Here is a 13,376-nt window from a genome sequence, read left to right on the forward strand (position 1 = left end):
ATGAAACAGTTTGAAAAAATATGTTTTTAATATAAGTTATCTATAAATGGTCAAAGTCTGCAACAGCCTGATCCTTTCTGGGGTTCCCAGCACAGGAAGGACATGGACATGTTGGAGAGAGTCCAGAGGAAGACACAAAGTTTATCAGAGGGATGAAGCAGCTCTACTGTGAGGACAGGCTGAGGGAATTGGGATTGTTCAGTCTGGAGAAGAGAAGGCTCTGGGGTGACCTGATTGTGGTCTTCCAGTACCTAAAGAGAACCTAAAGAAAGATGGAGAGGGGTTCTTTACAGCACCTGGAGTGACAATACAGGGGGAACGGCTTAAAACTGACAAAGAGCAGATTTAGATGAGATAACAGGAAAAAAAATCTTTACTGTGAGGGTGGTGAGGCCCTGGCACAGGTTGCCCCATCCTTGGAAATGCCCATGGCCAGGCTGGATGGAGCTCTGAGTAATCTAATCCAGTGGAAGATGTCCCTGTCCATGGCAAGGTTTGGAACTAGAGGAGCTGTGAGCTCCCTTCACACCCAACCCATTCCATGATTCCTTTAGAGGTCTCTGAATGAGTGCAAATGCCCTACTACAGGCACCAGAAATTACAAATTACATCCCCTGGCCTGGCTGCTCCATAGCAAACCCAGAAACAGCAGCCCTTTAATTTGTGCCAGGAATGCAGCATTCAGACATCCTACAAGGATTTGTTTACCACTGATGGTGAAACTCCACAAAAAACTCCTTAAAACCTGACATGTCTATCCCAGTCCAGCCATGAATAAAGATGGGCTGCAATTTGTGAAACCTGATGAGCAGAAAGGTGGTTTGTAAGATATTAATATTAGGAATTTTATAAAACTTTGAAGGTTATTATTGCTCCAGATTAGGTTGAAATGTTTAATTATGAAGAGAGAGAAGGTTTCTGGGCTTTTCAAAGGGTAGGAGCCTTTATTGATTTTATTAGTCAAAGAAGGTGATAATTTTTACCTTAATAACCAGAAAGCAATTTCTCCCTTAAGCAGTGATTATAAAATACTAACGGAAATAGCGCTGGAAAAGTCTGAGGAAGGTCACTCTTTTTTCTTATTTTTTTGTAATCAATCTCAGTCTATCAAAAGCTGCAGAAATACAGCAATAATCTAAGTGGAACTGTGGACACTTCTGAACTCATGGGCAGATGTGGCAATGCCTTCACTTCTAATTGAGGCTGGATCAAATGAAAGCCTTTGGTTGGATGAACTGTAATTGCTTGCTCAGGAGCTGCAAACATGGTCAGCTACCTGAGGTGTTTGTTAAATGGCTCCAGGACCTCTGCAAAGGTGTCTTTGGAAGGCTCTGGATTAGGAGGCAGGTGGATGTGACAGCAGCTCTTTGGCACAGAGAGCTGGCACAGACTTTCCCATGCATTGTCCTGGGGAAGGCTGTGAAAAGATCAGAGGAAAGAATGAGAAACAATTCTTATCTCCACTTGCTGCACCTGCTGTTGTGCATGTGTGGAATGTGTCAAGGAGATTTGTTTACCAAAGGGTGATTTCTTAATTGGCCAATGATGATGGTGTTTGGATGGATTGACCAATCTGGTCTGTCTGTATTGGACTGTCTACAAGGGCAATGAGTTTCTTTTTAAGTATACTATAATAAAGAGATTGATCAGCCTTCTGAGAAGCATGGAGTCAATGCTAATTATCACCCCTTTGGGAACACCTGGCAACAGCAGGTGGAGACTGGACAGGAGTGACTTCAAACCAACTGAGCAGCCAGGTGTGATTCACCTGTGGGGGTTTTGTGGGGGTACACAGGGGGAAGATGGGCTAGTGTGCTGGAACTTGTCCCAAGGTGCCTGTGACATCATCCTGCACTGGGAGCTTGTGGTAACACAAAACCTCCCTGCACAGCTGGAAAGTCAGGAGCAGTTGGAAGCAATGCCAAGAATCCCAGTTCCTCTGTGTCATGGGCTTCCAGACCATGATGGCTCATCCATAGGTGCCTCTGGGTTTTATTTTTATTGTTACCTTCACAGGAAAAGGGCAGAGCTTCAGGCAGCCCAGAAACCCCTTCAGCAGCCCAAAAACCCCTTCAGCAGCCAAGCTTTGCTGTCCTGCCCAAGAAACCCTGTGGAAAACCATCCCAGGATGTCCTGTGCACCCAGCACGTTCTGCCCTCAATTAGCAGCTGCTTTATAACCCCAAAGCATGACGTCCTCCATCCTTCATGCATTTTTTATTTTCTCTAATAGAATTTCCCATTATTCATATGAATCTCTAATCCTTTTGTGAATCCTCCAAGGCTCTCAACTTCAATAACGTCTGTGGCACTGAGTGCCACGTGTTAATTATGTGCTGTGTAGGAAAAGTATTTCTTACTATCAGTTTTAAATCATTGGCTTTAAAAAATAATGTAATGGTTATACCAAGCATAATGGAATATAGAACTGCATAGATAGGGCATATCTTGCCTTAAAAATTAATTATGGTTTTCTGAACACTGAGAAACTGAGGCATGAAAGGACATAATGTAAATATGGCCATTTGCTGCTAAAGATAGAGCCTAAGAGTTCTGCTTCTTATATTTTTTCTACAAATAATTAATAAATATGTTTTGCCATATAAAGAAAGCTAATTTAGACATTTCAAGTTTTCTTGTTCATTTTAAGGAACAATTCCCTTGCTTTGCACTCATAAGGAAAAAAAATGGGACTCCTATCTGATAGAGAGACTGTGTTAGAAGAAATGTCAGGGATCAGATTCCACCAAATCAAGTTTGCTGTGATCCACAGGGAAGCCTAGGTAAACTTCTAGAAAACAAAAGATTTGAACATTGAAACTACTGGGAATTCTCAGTGCTGGACAGGATTAAAGTCATTCTGCCTCTTCTATTGCCAGTAATCCCTGAGAGGAGATTTGATTCTCACTCACCACAAATAACTTTATATATTTTACTTGCTAATATTACTGGGGTGGCATGATGAACAAACTTGTACAAAATGTACCCTATTTAACAATGTGTCAAAAGAAGGCTCAGGGATAAAATAACCACCCCCCTCCAAAAATATACCTCGTCCACATGTGGAAAATAGCTGAGGACAGGGAATTACTCTCCTGCTGCTTCTTGCTCATGTGGTGTATATAATGATTTCTGGGAACATTTTTATCATGCAGGGATAAAAAAGGATGGAAAATAATCATCCTTACTTATCTAAGTATGGTATTTAGATGACCCTCGTAACCCCTGCATTGAGTGCCTCCACACTTCTGGAGTATTTTTTATACTCTGAAAATCCCATGATGCAAGAGAGTGTTGACAGACCCAAGTTACAGGAAAAAACAGGAAAGAAGAGGTGACTTATTCAAGATTAGAGCGATCTGTAGCAGTGCAGAATCCTGAACCCAGGTCACCCAAGATTTAACTCACTGCTCTGTGTACTTCTGTAGCCTCCCTTATTGACCCAGGCTTATAACCTGTCTCATCTATCTATAAAGCAGGGATTTATTAGGACAGGGAAATGTCTCAGCAAATGCCACACTCTACCCAAGAAACCTTTCCTGTTGGAAGTGATATAAGGTAAGATCATGAAAACAGGCAGTTGTAATTTTTTTTTTCAGCCCCAAATGGTTTGATTTTAATCACAGCAAGAACTACACAGGGTGGGAGTGCCATCACATCCCAGCTCGGGTGGTCACATGTCCCAGTTGGATGAGATATTTGATGGAGAAGATTGTTGACAGAGGTTTCTGAAGATTCAGATTCAGTGACCACTGAGTATCCTCTCCTCTTAGTAAAGAAGAAATACATTGAAAAGAGGTAGAAAATAGGGCCTGAAATGGTTTTGAGTCTCCAGATTTAAAAATGCCTGCGTCCTATATGGATATAGGTACAATATCACTGCAGTCAAATGTTCTGCAGGGCCTTCTCAATTCTTACTCACACAACATCTTTCCTTTGTTTACAGTTTAATTTAAATTAATGTTTTAATTTTTCAAACAAGCACTGACATTGTTTATGAATGCATTACCATTGAATAATCACTCCTGAATATCAATTAATTTCAGCAATTTTAAACTACTAAGCCCTTGCAGTCAAAAGCCTGTGCTCGCAGAAACAGATCTGTTTAAACCCACCAAATTCCATCAAGTTTTCAGCTGTCAACAGCAATCAGGATTTGCAAGGAGCTGTATTCCAGAGGAGGATTCTGATGGAATACAGAGTCTGCAGAGCAGTAGGTCAGTACAGAAGCAGGAAATGTCTTACATCACCCAAACAAAATCCCAATGACAATTAGATGCCATCGGGGTCCATGGTGAGGTGGGACAGGGTGTGGGGGCAGTTACAAGGTGGGGAATGAGAAATTGGAATTAGAAATTTGATTTAATTCTAATTTCCAATCAGAAATTGGAAGTAGAATTACAGGTAAACAGCAAGAAATAGGGTCTGACTACGCACAACACAGGATCTGCCGGGCAGAAACCAAAATGAGTGTATCATCTCCCCATTCCTTGTGCCTGTGCAAGGAGAAATGATCAGGGGTGACAGCACAAAAAAAAAAAAAAAAACAACGAATCCCAGGCTAGGGGTGCAGCAGTACAGCTGAATTTTAACTTATCCTGAGAAAAGGGAGCTGCGATATTCAACAAAGCTCCATGCTGAGGGATCTTGCTAGCCCTGACCCAGCCTCAGGGAAGAAGCATGGCCTCTGATTAGGCTCTCTGGTGGTCTGGGATTTTCGGGGTTGTTGGCTTTGGGTGTTTTTTTTCCCCCACCGAGATGGAAGGAAGACTTGGTTTCCACAGAATTCCTACTGGATGGATTGTGCTCAACATGGAGCTGAGCAGGGTCACAGCTGGGGTGGCTCTGGGGACATGTGCCACACAGCTCCCATCCTTAAGATTCCTTCTTGCTCTCAGCTTCACCTGCAGCTCTGGCAGCAGGAACTGCAGTGATCAGCCCTTGGAGAGGGTTTTCCTCTGGCCTGAGGGGGCCTTTCTTTTGTACTTGTCAGCATGCAAACCCAAGAGAACAATTCCAGCTGCCAGGTGACTCCCCAGAGCACCAAAAGCTCAGCCACAGAAGAGCCTAAGCCAAGGGGATCACACATTGTGGCCACCATTTCCACAATCCCAAATCAGTTCAGCTCCTCACGTCCTGCTCCTGAGGGCCTCACAGGGGCCCAGCTAACAAATGGAGGCTGCAATATTTCAATCAATAGGGAAAAGGAAGAAATGAAGCAGTCAGGGAAGACAGAGACATTATTGATGCTTCTATTACTGCCTGAAATTGGTCACTGTGGAGAAAAACAAGTAGCCACAAAGTGGACTTGGCCTGATCTTTTGCTCCTCAGCAGGCAGCAGATTGGTCATTCTGGTCACTGCCAGTGAAAAATGAGGCTGAAATCTTCTTTTAGTGAATGAGGGACCAGTGCTCAGTCCCCACAGCAGGAGGGAATTCACAGGTCAAGGAGGAAGCTGTAACCCTCACTACGGGCTCCAGAGAGATTCCCACATGACACATTAGGACAGGGAATGCAGGATTGATTTGCTGCTTAACATGAGTGGTGTGTGTTCAAATGCAAGCAGACAGACTTCTCTGACAGGGAGAGGAATTTCAGAGTGATGGACAAAGCAGAGTGGGGAAAGCTGAGTTACCAGCAGTGCAGTGAGGCAGGGAAATGGTGAAGAAGGCAATGGAAGAAAGCACAGAGAGGAATTTTGACGACGCGGTACTGAGATGTGACAAAGTAAACTGAGGCAGGAACCTGTACAAATCAAAAGTAAGGACAAACTTAGGACTGACCCACAGGGCAGGGAGTCTGGAGTGCCAGTTCTGTACAAACTCTTCTACCAACTTCCATATGGCCTTGGATAAAGACTTTCTCAGTTCCACAGTAGATATAAAAGTGCTTTCCTTGTCCCCCTCAGGGGCACTCCAGCCCCTAAGGCACATCCAGAGGGAGGACTTGATACCTTCTGGACACAGGTCAGAAAGTGGAAAGAGAAGATTTTCTAGCAGCAGAGCAAAACTTGTTTGTTGGAATTGTGCAGGCAGCTGCAAGAGGCCCCATATTGGTGTGGAGGAGAGCAGAGAAAAAATGTGGGAAACAAAAATAAACTAACACAGGGAAGGAGAAGCTTTGCCAAGTGGAGAGCTGCTGGCTTGGAGAAAGGGACGCCCTCTTCTGCCAGACCAGAGTGGCCCAAGGATGATTTGTGTATCCCAAGGGATTTGCTAGCATATGACAAACTGGCAGAGAATAAATAAACAAACAAATAAATAACGATTCTTTGCCCTAAAAGAGGCAAAAAGCTCATGAAGTAGCTCATGAAGTAGCATGTGCAATTTCTTGGTAGAGAAATTCCACATGGAGAAATTAATTTTTTTTCCAGTGTGTTTTGTTTTTATCATACCTGCACATTCTACAGCCTCAAAGAACACAAAGACCCATAATTTAAGCCAACCTGGATGCTTAGCTCCCATGATAAACTCCAACAAACAGCACTTACCTTGCCATTACCACTGTGAACTGACTAGGGCGGTGAACTCTGATGAAGAACAGACGTCAGAGAAGTGCTTTAAAAGAACAAGTCACAAAGACTCATAATAAACCTGTTTGGATGCACTTTGGGGAATGCAAATCATTTCAATTATTCAGGTGTTGAGCTGCTGGGACTTGGGCAGGTTGAGAGCTGGTGCACTGAGAGCCAAGGCAGCCCAAAATGAGCAGGGCAAGGAAGGAGACAAACACGATTTCAGTTCAAGCTGCTCCACATGTGCTGAAGCTTGTAAGCATCAACTGCAGCTGTTTATTTACTTAATGAAGGACAGGGCTGAAAGGGCTTAGGCTGCAAGGTGAAGGAAGAGGAAGAAATAAGGATTGGGCAGTAACAGAAGTGAGAGAAGGCAGCAAACCCTGAGTGTGGAGCAAAGAGTGGGATAGAAGGAAGTTATGTATGACACAGGGGTGATGTAGCTACCTCTTCTATTTAAAGTCTGCTGTGATATGTGTAGGAAGGTACTTTGAAGAAAGAAGAATATCTTCTACATTTTCCTGGAAATGAAGCAAACGGAAGGAAAAAACTGTGAAATACTTAAGTTACTTGCTTGTACATCAGACAGGGATGGGGTTGGATTCAGGTCCACTCCCCTGCCCAGCTTATGGCTGGGTGGGCTCCTTACCTGCCCATGCCTGCTCTTCTAATATTTAAATGCATTCTTCTAATTAATACCCACATTTATTAAAGGCCTGTTTATTATACCCATTTGTTCTTTCAGCACTGTCCTTTTGATTTAATGGCTCTTTTCCTTCCCTGCTGCTACACCCTGATCTACTTATATACAACAATCCCTCCTCTCTTTCACCCTTCAGTTTTGCTAAGCTCCTTAGTCAGCTCTTATAAGAAAAGATCTTCCATCCCAGACCATAATTTGGTATTCTGTTGTTTGAAAAACACCCTTCAAATGTTCATTATTTCCTCCTCCTCTTTCCTTGGCAAAAATTCAGGATTCTGAGCAAAACCCACTGTAGCACTTTTTTTTTTTTTTTTTTCTGTCTCCTGCTACCAGCAGCAGCACAAAGACTGACTCAAGGTACTGTAAGGAGCAGCACAGGTAAACTGTGCAAGCAATTCAGTCATGGGGGAGTTTAATTCTTCCAGCCCACCTGATACCTTTTTAATTTGCTTTTAAAACACATTTTTAAGCAGCAAATCCTGCCTATGACCAAAAAAACCACAGGTAGTATTTGCAAGAAATAGTGTTTATTCATCAAAGGCAATAGGAGTTTTTTGGGTTTCTACAGCTCAGGTTCTATTTCTTTATAGCTGGTGCAGTTCAGGGAATATCCAGGCACAGATAAATGCTGGACTTTGTTGATATGATATCTTGTGTCTCTCTGTACTTAAGGGCTTTAGAAATTGATTAACTGAAACCCTTATCAGGAAGGTAACTATTATAATACTCATTTTACTGACGAGGAAAATAGAGCACGAAAAAGCTTAGCGACAGCACAAGGTTACACAGTGAATTAGTGGCAGGAATACTGATTCCATCTCCCTGGCCTGACCATTAGATACACTCCTTTAATCTGAATCTTCCCCAAAACCCTCTGCCTAATTCTATGTGCTCTAAAAAAAAACCAAAAAAACAACAAAAAAAAAAAAAAATTTTGCCCTGCCTTTCTATATTTTCTAGTCTGGCTGGGAGCTATGGAAGAAACCTTGCCTATAACAAAATGTTGGGCTCAGCAATATTTTAAGTATGACAAGGAAAAAAAAACCTCCCAGAACGAGCACATTCTCCTAAGATCTTCAGCCTGAATTTGCAGCTTCAGAGAATTGAGCTAAGCCACTGAATAGCTGGGTGCTTTATATGAAGCAAACTTCTTAAGGCTTTGCATTCATTCATTATTGGTAGCTTCATTCTATATCTAAGTTACTTATATGGCTCCTAATTACCACAGGATCTTAATGCCTCGCCTTAATGTGTTTATCCTTGATGCAGCCCAGTGGTGCAAGAGTGTTGAGCCTCCTGCTCCACAGGCTAATTTTGTGGTGCAAAAGACTTCAGAAAATTCAGTCTTTGGTGGGGGATTTATAAGCTAAGTCTTCCTTTACTTCCCCTGCCAAAAGCAGACTTCATGTTACTCTTGGGAATGCCTCCATGAGCTCAACCCGGTGGGACCTGCAGGCTCTGGGCACTCAGAGGGATCTCAGCCAGCCTGGTGTGGAGAGGTCCTTGCCATTTGCATTTAAATATAAAATTAGACATTTTAAAGTTGCTTTTTTTTTTTTTTTTTTTTAAGAGGCTTCAATGAGTTGCCTGATTTCACGCAAAAAGTGTGTGGCAGAGGGAATTCCATTTGGAATCATTAAGGTTGGGAAAGATCTCCAAGATCATCAAGACTGTTACTGATCCCCACCTTGTCACCCTGCCCAGAGCACTGAGTGCCACCCTCGGGGATGGGGACTCCACCACCTCCCTGGACAGTCCCTTCCAGTATTTCACAATCCCTTATGTGAAGAAATTTCACCATGGTGAGATTGCTGTGAGCACTTTCCTGGGTTATCAACAGTGACAAATCCTGACTGAAATTAGAGTGAAATATGAAAGAAAACACCAGCAATGGGACTCCTTTTCAGGGCTGAAATTCAGGAAAACTTAAAACAAAAGTTGCAAGACAACAACCTGTGATTTTTCATGAGCCTGAGAGAAGTTTCTTCTTGCTCTCATCTCCTAGCTCCAGTTTAATCATTAAAATGGATTTATGAGCAGTGGGTGCTCTGGATTGATCACCTGTACAAGGAGCCCATTTCATTGTAAGTTTAGAGATTGCAGCTCTGTGCCAAGAAGTGTTCTGCAGGGTTTTTGGACACCTGAAGAGTTGCTAAAATCTTAATCTAGTCCTTTTGCCCAGGAGCAAGTTCTACCTGTAATTATTAGGACCAGGAATGCTCACCTAGTCCAGGAGTCTGACTACTTGAACATTTGTCTCCATAAGCTTTACACTTTAATAAATAATTTACCCCCAAAATGCACTTAAATTAGATCTATAATTCTACCATGAGGCTCTGGTGGTGTGAGGAGACCTCCTGACTTTGCTCCGATCATTTATAATGCCACCATAAGTCATCAGTGGAATTGCAGCATTCTTATTTATAGCAGCGCTTATATTGTTCCTTATATCGTTTATTATCCTCATTTGGAATGGCCCCAGCTCGTCAGGAGGAAAAGATGCTGCACAGCCACCAGCTTAGGCTATTTCTTAGCACAGAAATGGGGCCTGAGGAAGCAGAGATGTTATCAGGGAGAGGATGGATATAAATTACCTGGACATCCTGTCCTCATTTCTGCGGGTCTTTCCATTCAGTTTGGGGAGGACTAAGGGAATGGCACAGAGCCTGAAGCTTTTGGTGATCTTTTTGCTTCTACTTTCTATCTTGAGGAGGGCACACTGAACCTCTGACACTGCTCTGACCTGTGAGAAACTTGCACAGGGAAGGGGACAAGAAATGATCACATAAAGCCACACCCTCCTCTCCCACTCTCCCATGCTATTCAGCTTAGAGCCAGACCTCTGCAAATACAAATCATGTCCTCTTTCCTGCTAGAAGCAGGTTAAAATTAATAAATCAGGGATTAAAAGAAAATATAATAAAAAGTCAGATTTAAGATCACCCAGGTATCCCCAGTGGTTTTTCTTTCCAGATGCATTATTATAATTTTCAGTGACATCATCTCACACTATTTTTACCTGAGATTTTTTCTTTTAATAGGTAGGAGATGAGCATGATCTCCAAGGTGGAGGTGGGGGGGAACAGAACCATGCTTCACTTTATCTCAAACTGTTCATGCAGAATCTGACTTGCAGCAGCTGTTCAGCCTGACACACCAGGGTCCAGATAATTAAAAGCACTTAAAAGCAGAGTATTTCAATGGGAAAAGTTGCAAGCACAGCCCCTAAGAAGCCATTGCACTGCCACTGTCCTGCCTTGCCAAGGGCAGTCCTAAACACAGGAGTAGAATCGGATGATCTTTAACTGTACCTTCTAACCCAAACTTTTCTCTGGTTCTAAATGTAGGATAAATTCTCTAAAAAGCTTAGGAAAATTCTGCCTTTCTGTTTATTTCCCTGTTGTAAGCTTGCCTGAATTTGTTCCTGTGGCCCACTGATTTCTCTACTTCTCTGTCTTGGTGCTGGCAGGTTTCTCACTCCCCGATTTAGCCATTAACTGTAGGGTTTGACCTTGTCAATTTATTCCCATAAAACACAGCATTGACAGAGATGAGGGCACAGAGCTGCCTCTGCAGACATCCTGGCCACACGCCTGGCTCCCAGGATGTGGATTTTGGAGGCTGCTGTGCTGCAGCCCCCAGGGGCAACCTGCCAGGGGGAACAACCCCACTGCCTTGGGGCTCCAAAGGGACCTGTCCCTACCCCTGATGCTCTCTGACTCTGTGGGACAGGCACCCACCCACTGCTCTCCCATCTTTGCAACCAAATACAAACCAGAAAGGAGCAGAGAACGAACCTGGAAAAGAATCAGAGCAGCTGAAAGTGGGAATAAAGAAAATGAGGAGGAAGATTTCATATTCCTGTATTTACCCTCCTGCACAGCCTAGCAAGGTAATGATAATGCAGCACAGAGCTAGTGAATATGTCATGAACATTAGTCTGAATTTTGAGACACAGCAGAATCCCACCAGGAGAGAGGGTTTAAATCTTGCAGCAGGGACACAGAAAATAAGTCCTTTTATAACACTCTCTCTTCAGAAAACGTATCCACGCGTTGGATATCAGAAGGCCTTTTCAGGTTGATTTAATTATACTTTTCCTCTGGAGTTTGAGAACGTCAGAGTTGAACTTAGCAGAGCAACAACACACCCTCTGAAAGCAGCAGCAGTCAGGCAGAGTTTGGGGATTTCATTCTCCTTGCAGAAAAGAAAGAAACCCAGGAAGCAGGGGGATGTGTCTGTGCTGCCATGTGGAATCATTCATTTTGATCCCCATCAGCCAGCTGAAGCTTTGCTTAAATGAACACAGAGATTGAGGCTTTCAGCGGCAGCTCCCACTTGTCTTCCCATGTGGGCAGACCCCACTGCAGGACACAAGGAGTGTAGGAGTGGCTTGGGACAGGAGACTCATCCCCCTTGTTTCTCAGGTTCTCTTGTTAATTGGCTCTTTTGGTTTTTTTTCCTGTGTATTTTTGGAGAATTAGCAGTCAGGCAATGAAGTGAGGTAATGAACCAACCCTCACAGAGGGGCTCTGCATTTGGCTGTGGGGACAAAGCGTCTGAACAGCTGAAAAAATCAGTCCAGAGAGAGCTACAGATGATGAAGTTTTAGGGAGAAGGCTTTTTTTCATATCTTGCTGAATATTGCAAATTTGTTGAACTGAGCAAGTGACCATCTGGGATTTTCATGTGAAGACATACGTCAGTGAAGAGCTATTCAAATCAGCCCCAAAGCTGTCTGTGTCACACTTCTGATGTCTTTTCTTCTATCACTAAAATGTAGTTATACTAAGAACAAAATATCCTGAAAATGTTTAAAAGAAAGGTAATTTAAATAGTAAAAATAATGATCCCTTTCAGCCTCCTGTATATCAAAGGGTTTGTTTTGGCCACTTATCTTGGCTTTCTGTCACTGCCATTAGCTGTGTCTGGGTTGGAGCAGGGCAGACAGAGAGGGATGTGTGAGTTCCACTCAAAGCCATTAAAGCCTGTGAAATTGGACAATTGGCTATGCAGACAGCCCTCAGAAGTATTTCGAGCACTTTTGGTTCTTGGCTGAGGCCTGAAAATGGGGATGGAAACAAGAAAATATCTCTATATGTATATTGGAGCTTTGGAAAAAAAAATGGGAAAATAAAAAAAACATTGAATGTGGGACATGGAAACATGAAACTTCCAGACTCTGCTAAGTCTTTATCCCTTCAGAAGTATTTTTCCAGGTATGCCTCACACCACACCCCACAACACTTAACCAAACTCCAAATTTCACATTATGCTGGCATCAGGTATATGAACTTTCTTTACACAGAATTGCAAAACCAAGTTTTCCATCCATCCATCCATCCATCCATCCATCCATCCATCCATCCATCCATCCTTCCATCATCCATCCATCCCTCCACCCATTCTTCCTCCAAGCTGAGAAAGCTGATTCCACTTTATGAATGATTCCTGCTTAGAAAGACAAGCAAGGAAGAGCAGTTATTACTTTGCTCCATTGCTGTCACTGAACTTCCATGGATTTCAGTCTTTCCTATGATCCATTAGCTCCTCTCATGGTTTCAGCCCAGCCTGGAAGGGACTGCTTGTGCTATCTGTATCCTCAATATATTAAAGGCCTGGACTAAATTCACCAGCACTTTATGTTTTTACCTCACAGCGCTGTTCCCTTCAGTGTTTTTTGGATTATGCTGTAGGTGTCTAGACTATGCCCTTGCTTTGCAGGTGAACTTTGCTGCCAGGTATCTAAAATGATTGAAAAGCTCTGTTTTTTCTCCAGAATTGCAGGCTCTTTTTTTGTCTATTCATCTGCCAGTAGGTGCATTTTCTCTCTTGCTAACATGGAATATCCAGACAGGATGACATTTTTTTTTCTCTGAAACATTACCCAGCCAAACCCTGCAATAAATAGCTGTATCTTCAGAAGATTTTGAGATACTGATTGTAGGACTCTTGAAAAATCTCTCTGTAAGGAGCAAAGGGTTTGAAATCATGACTGTGATTAAGCAACTGACATCCTGTTCTCTGGTTTGGGGCACAAAAGTGCATGGAAAAAGTGCCATACCTTGTTATAAGAGTTGTTAAGTGATCAGACCTCACAGTCTTTTTTAAATGACCTAAATTTATATTTAAAATCATTAAATTTCCCTTACAAGATCA

The 13,376-nt window shown here is 42.8% G+C and overlaps 1 long non-coding RNA gene across 1 annotated transcript in view; it reads right to left on the reverse strand.

Moving 5' to 3' along the window:
- The window catches only part of LOC137486291 (uncharacterized), a 69,536-nt gene extending 62,899 nt beyond the window's left edge, over window positions 1-6,637 (reverse strand). Inside the window, exon 1 of the long non-coding RNA XR_011005666.1 lies at window positions 6,491-6,637. This is a non-coding gene — a long non-coding RNA (uncharacterized lncRNA). The remainder of the gene's footprint in view (window positions 1-6,490) is intronic.
- Between the last annotated feature and the right edge of the window lie 6,739 nt (window positions 6,638-13,376).

Source organism: Anomalospiza imberbis, chromosome 21, assembly GCF_031753505.1.
Source record: "Anomalospiza imberbis isolate Cuckoo-Finch-1a 21T00152 chromosome 21, ASM3175350v1, whole genome shotgun sequence".
NCBI classification, from domain to species: domain Eukaryota; kingdom Metazoa; phylum Chordata; class Aves; order Passeriformes; family Viduidae; genus Anomalospiza; species Anomalospiza imberbis.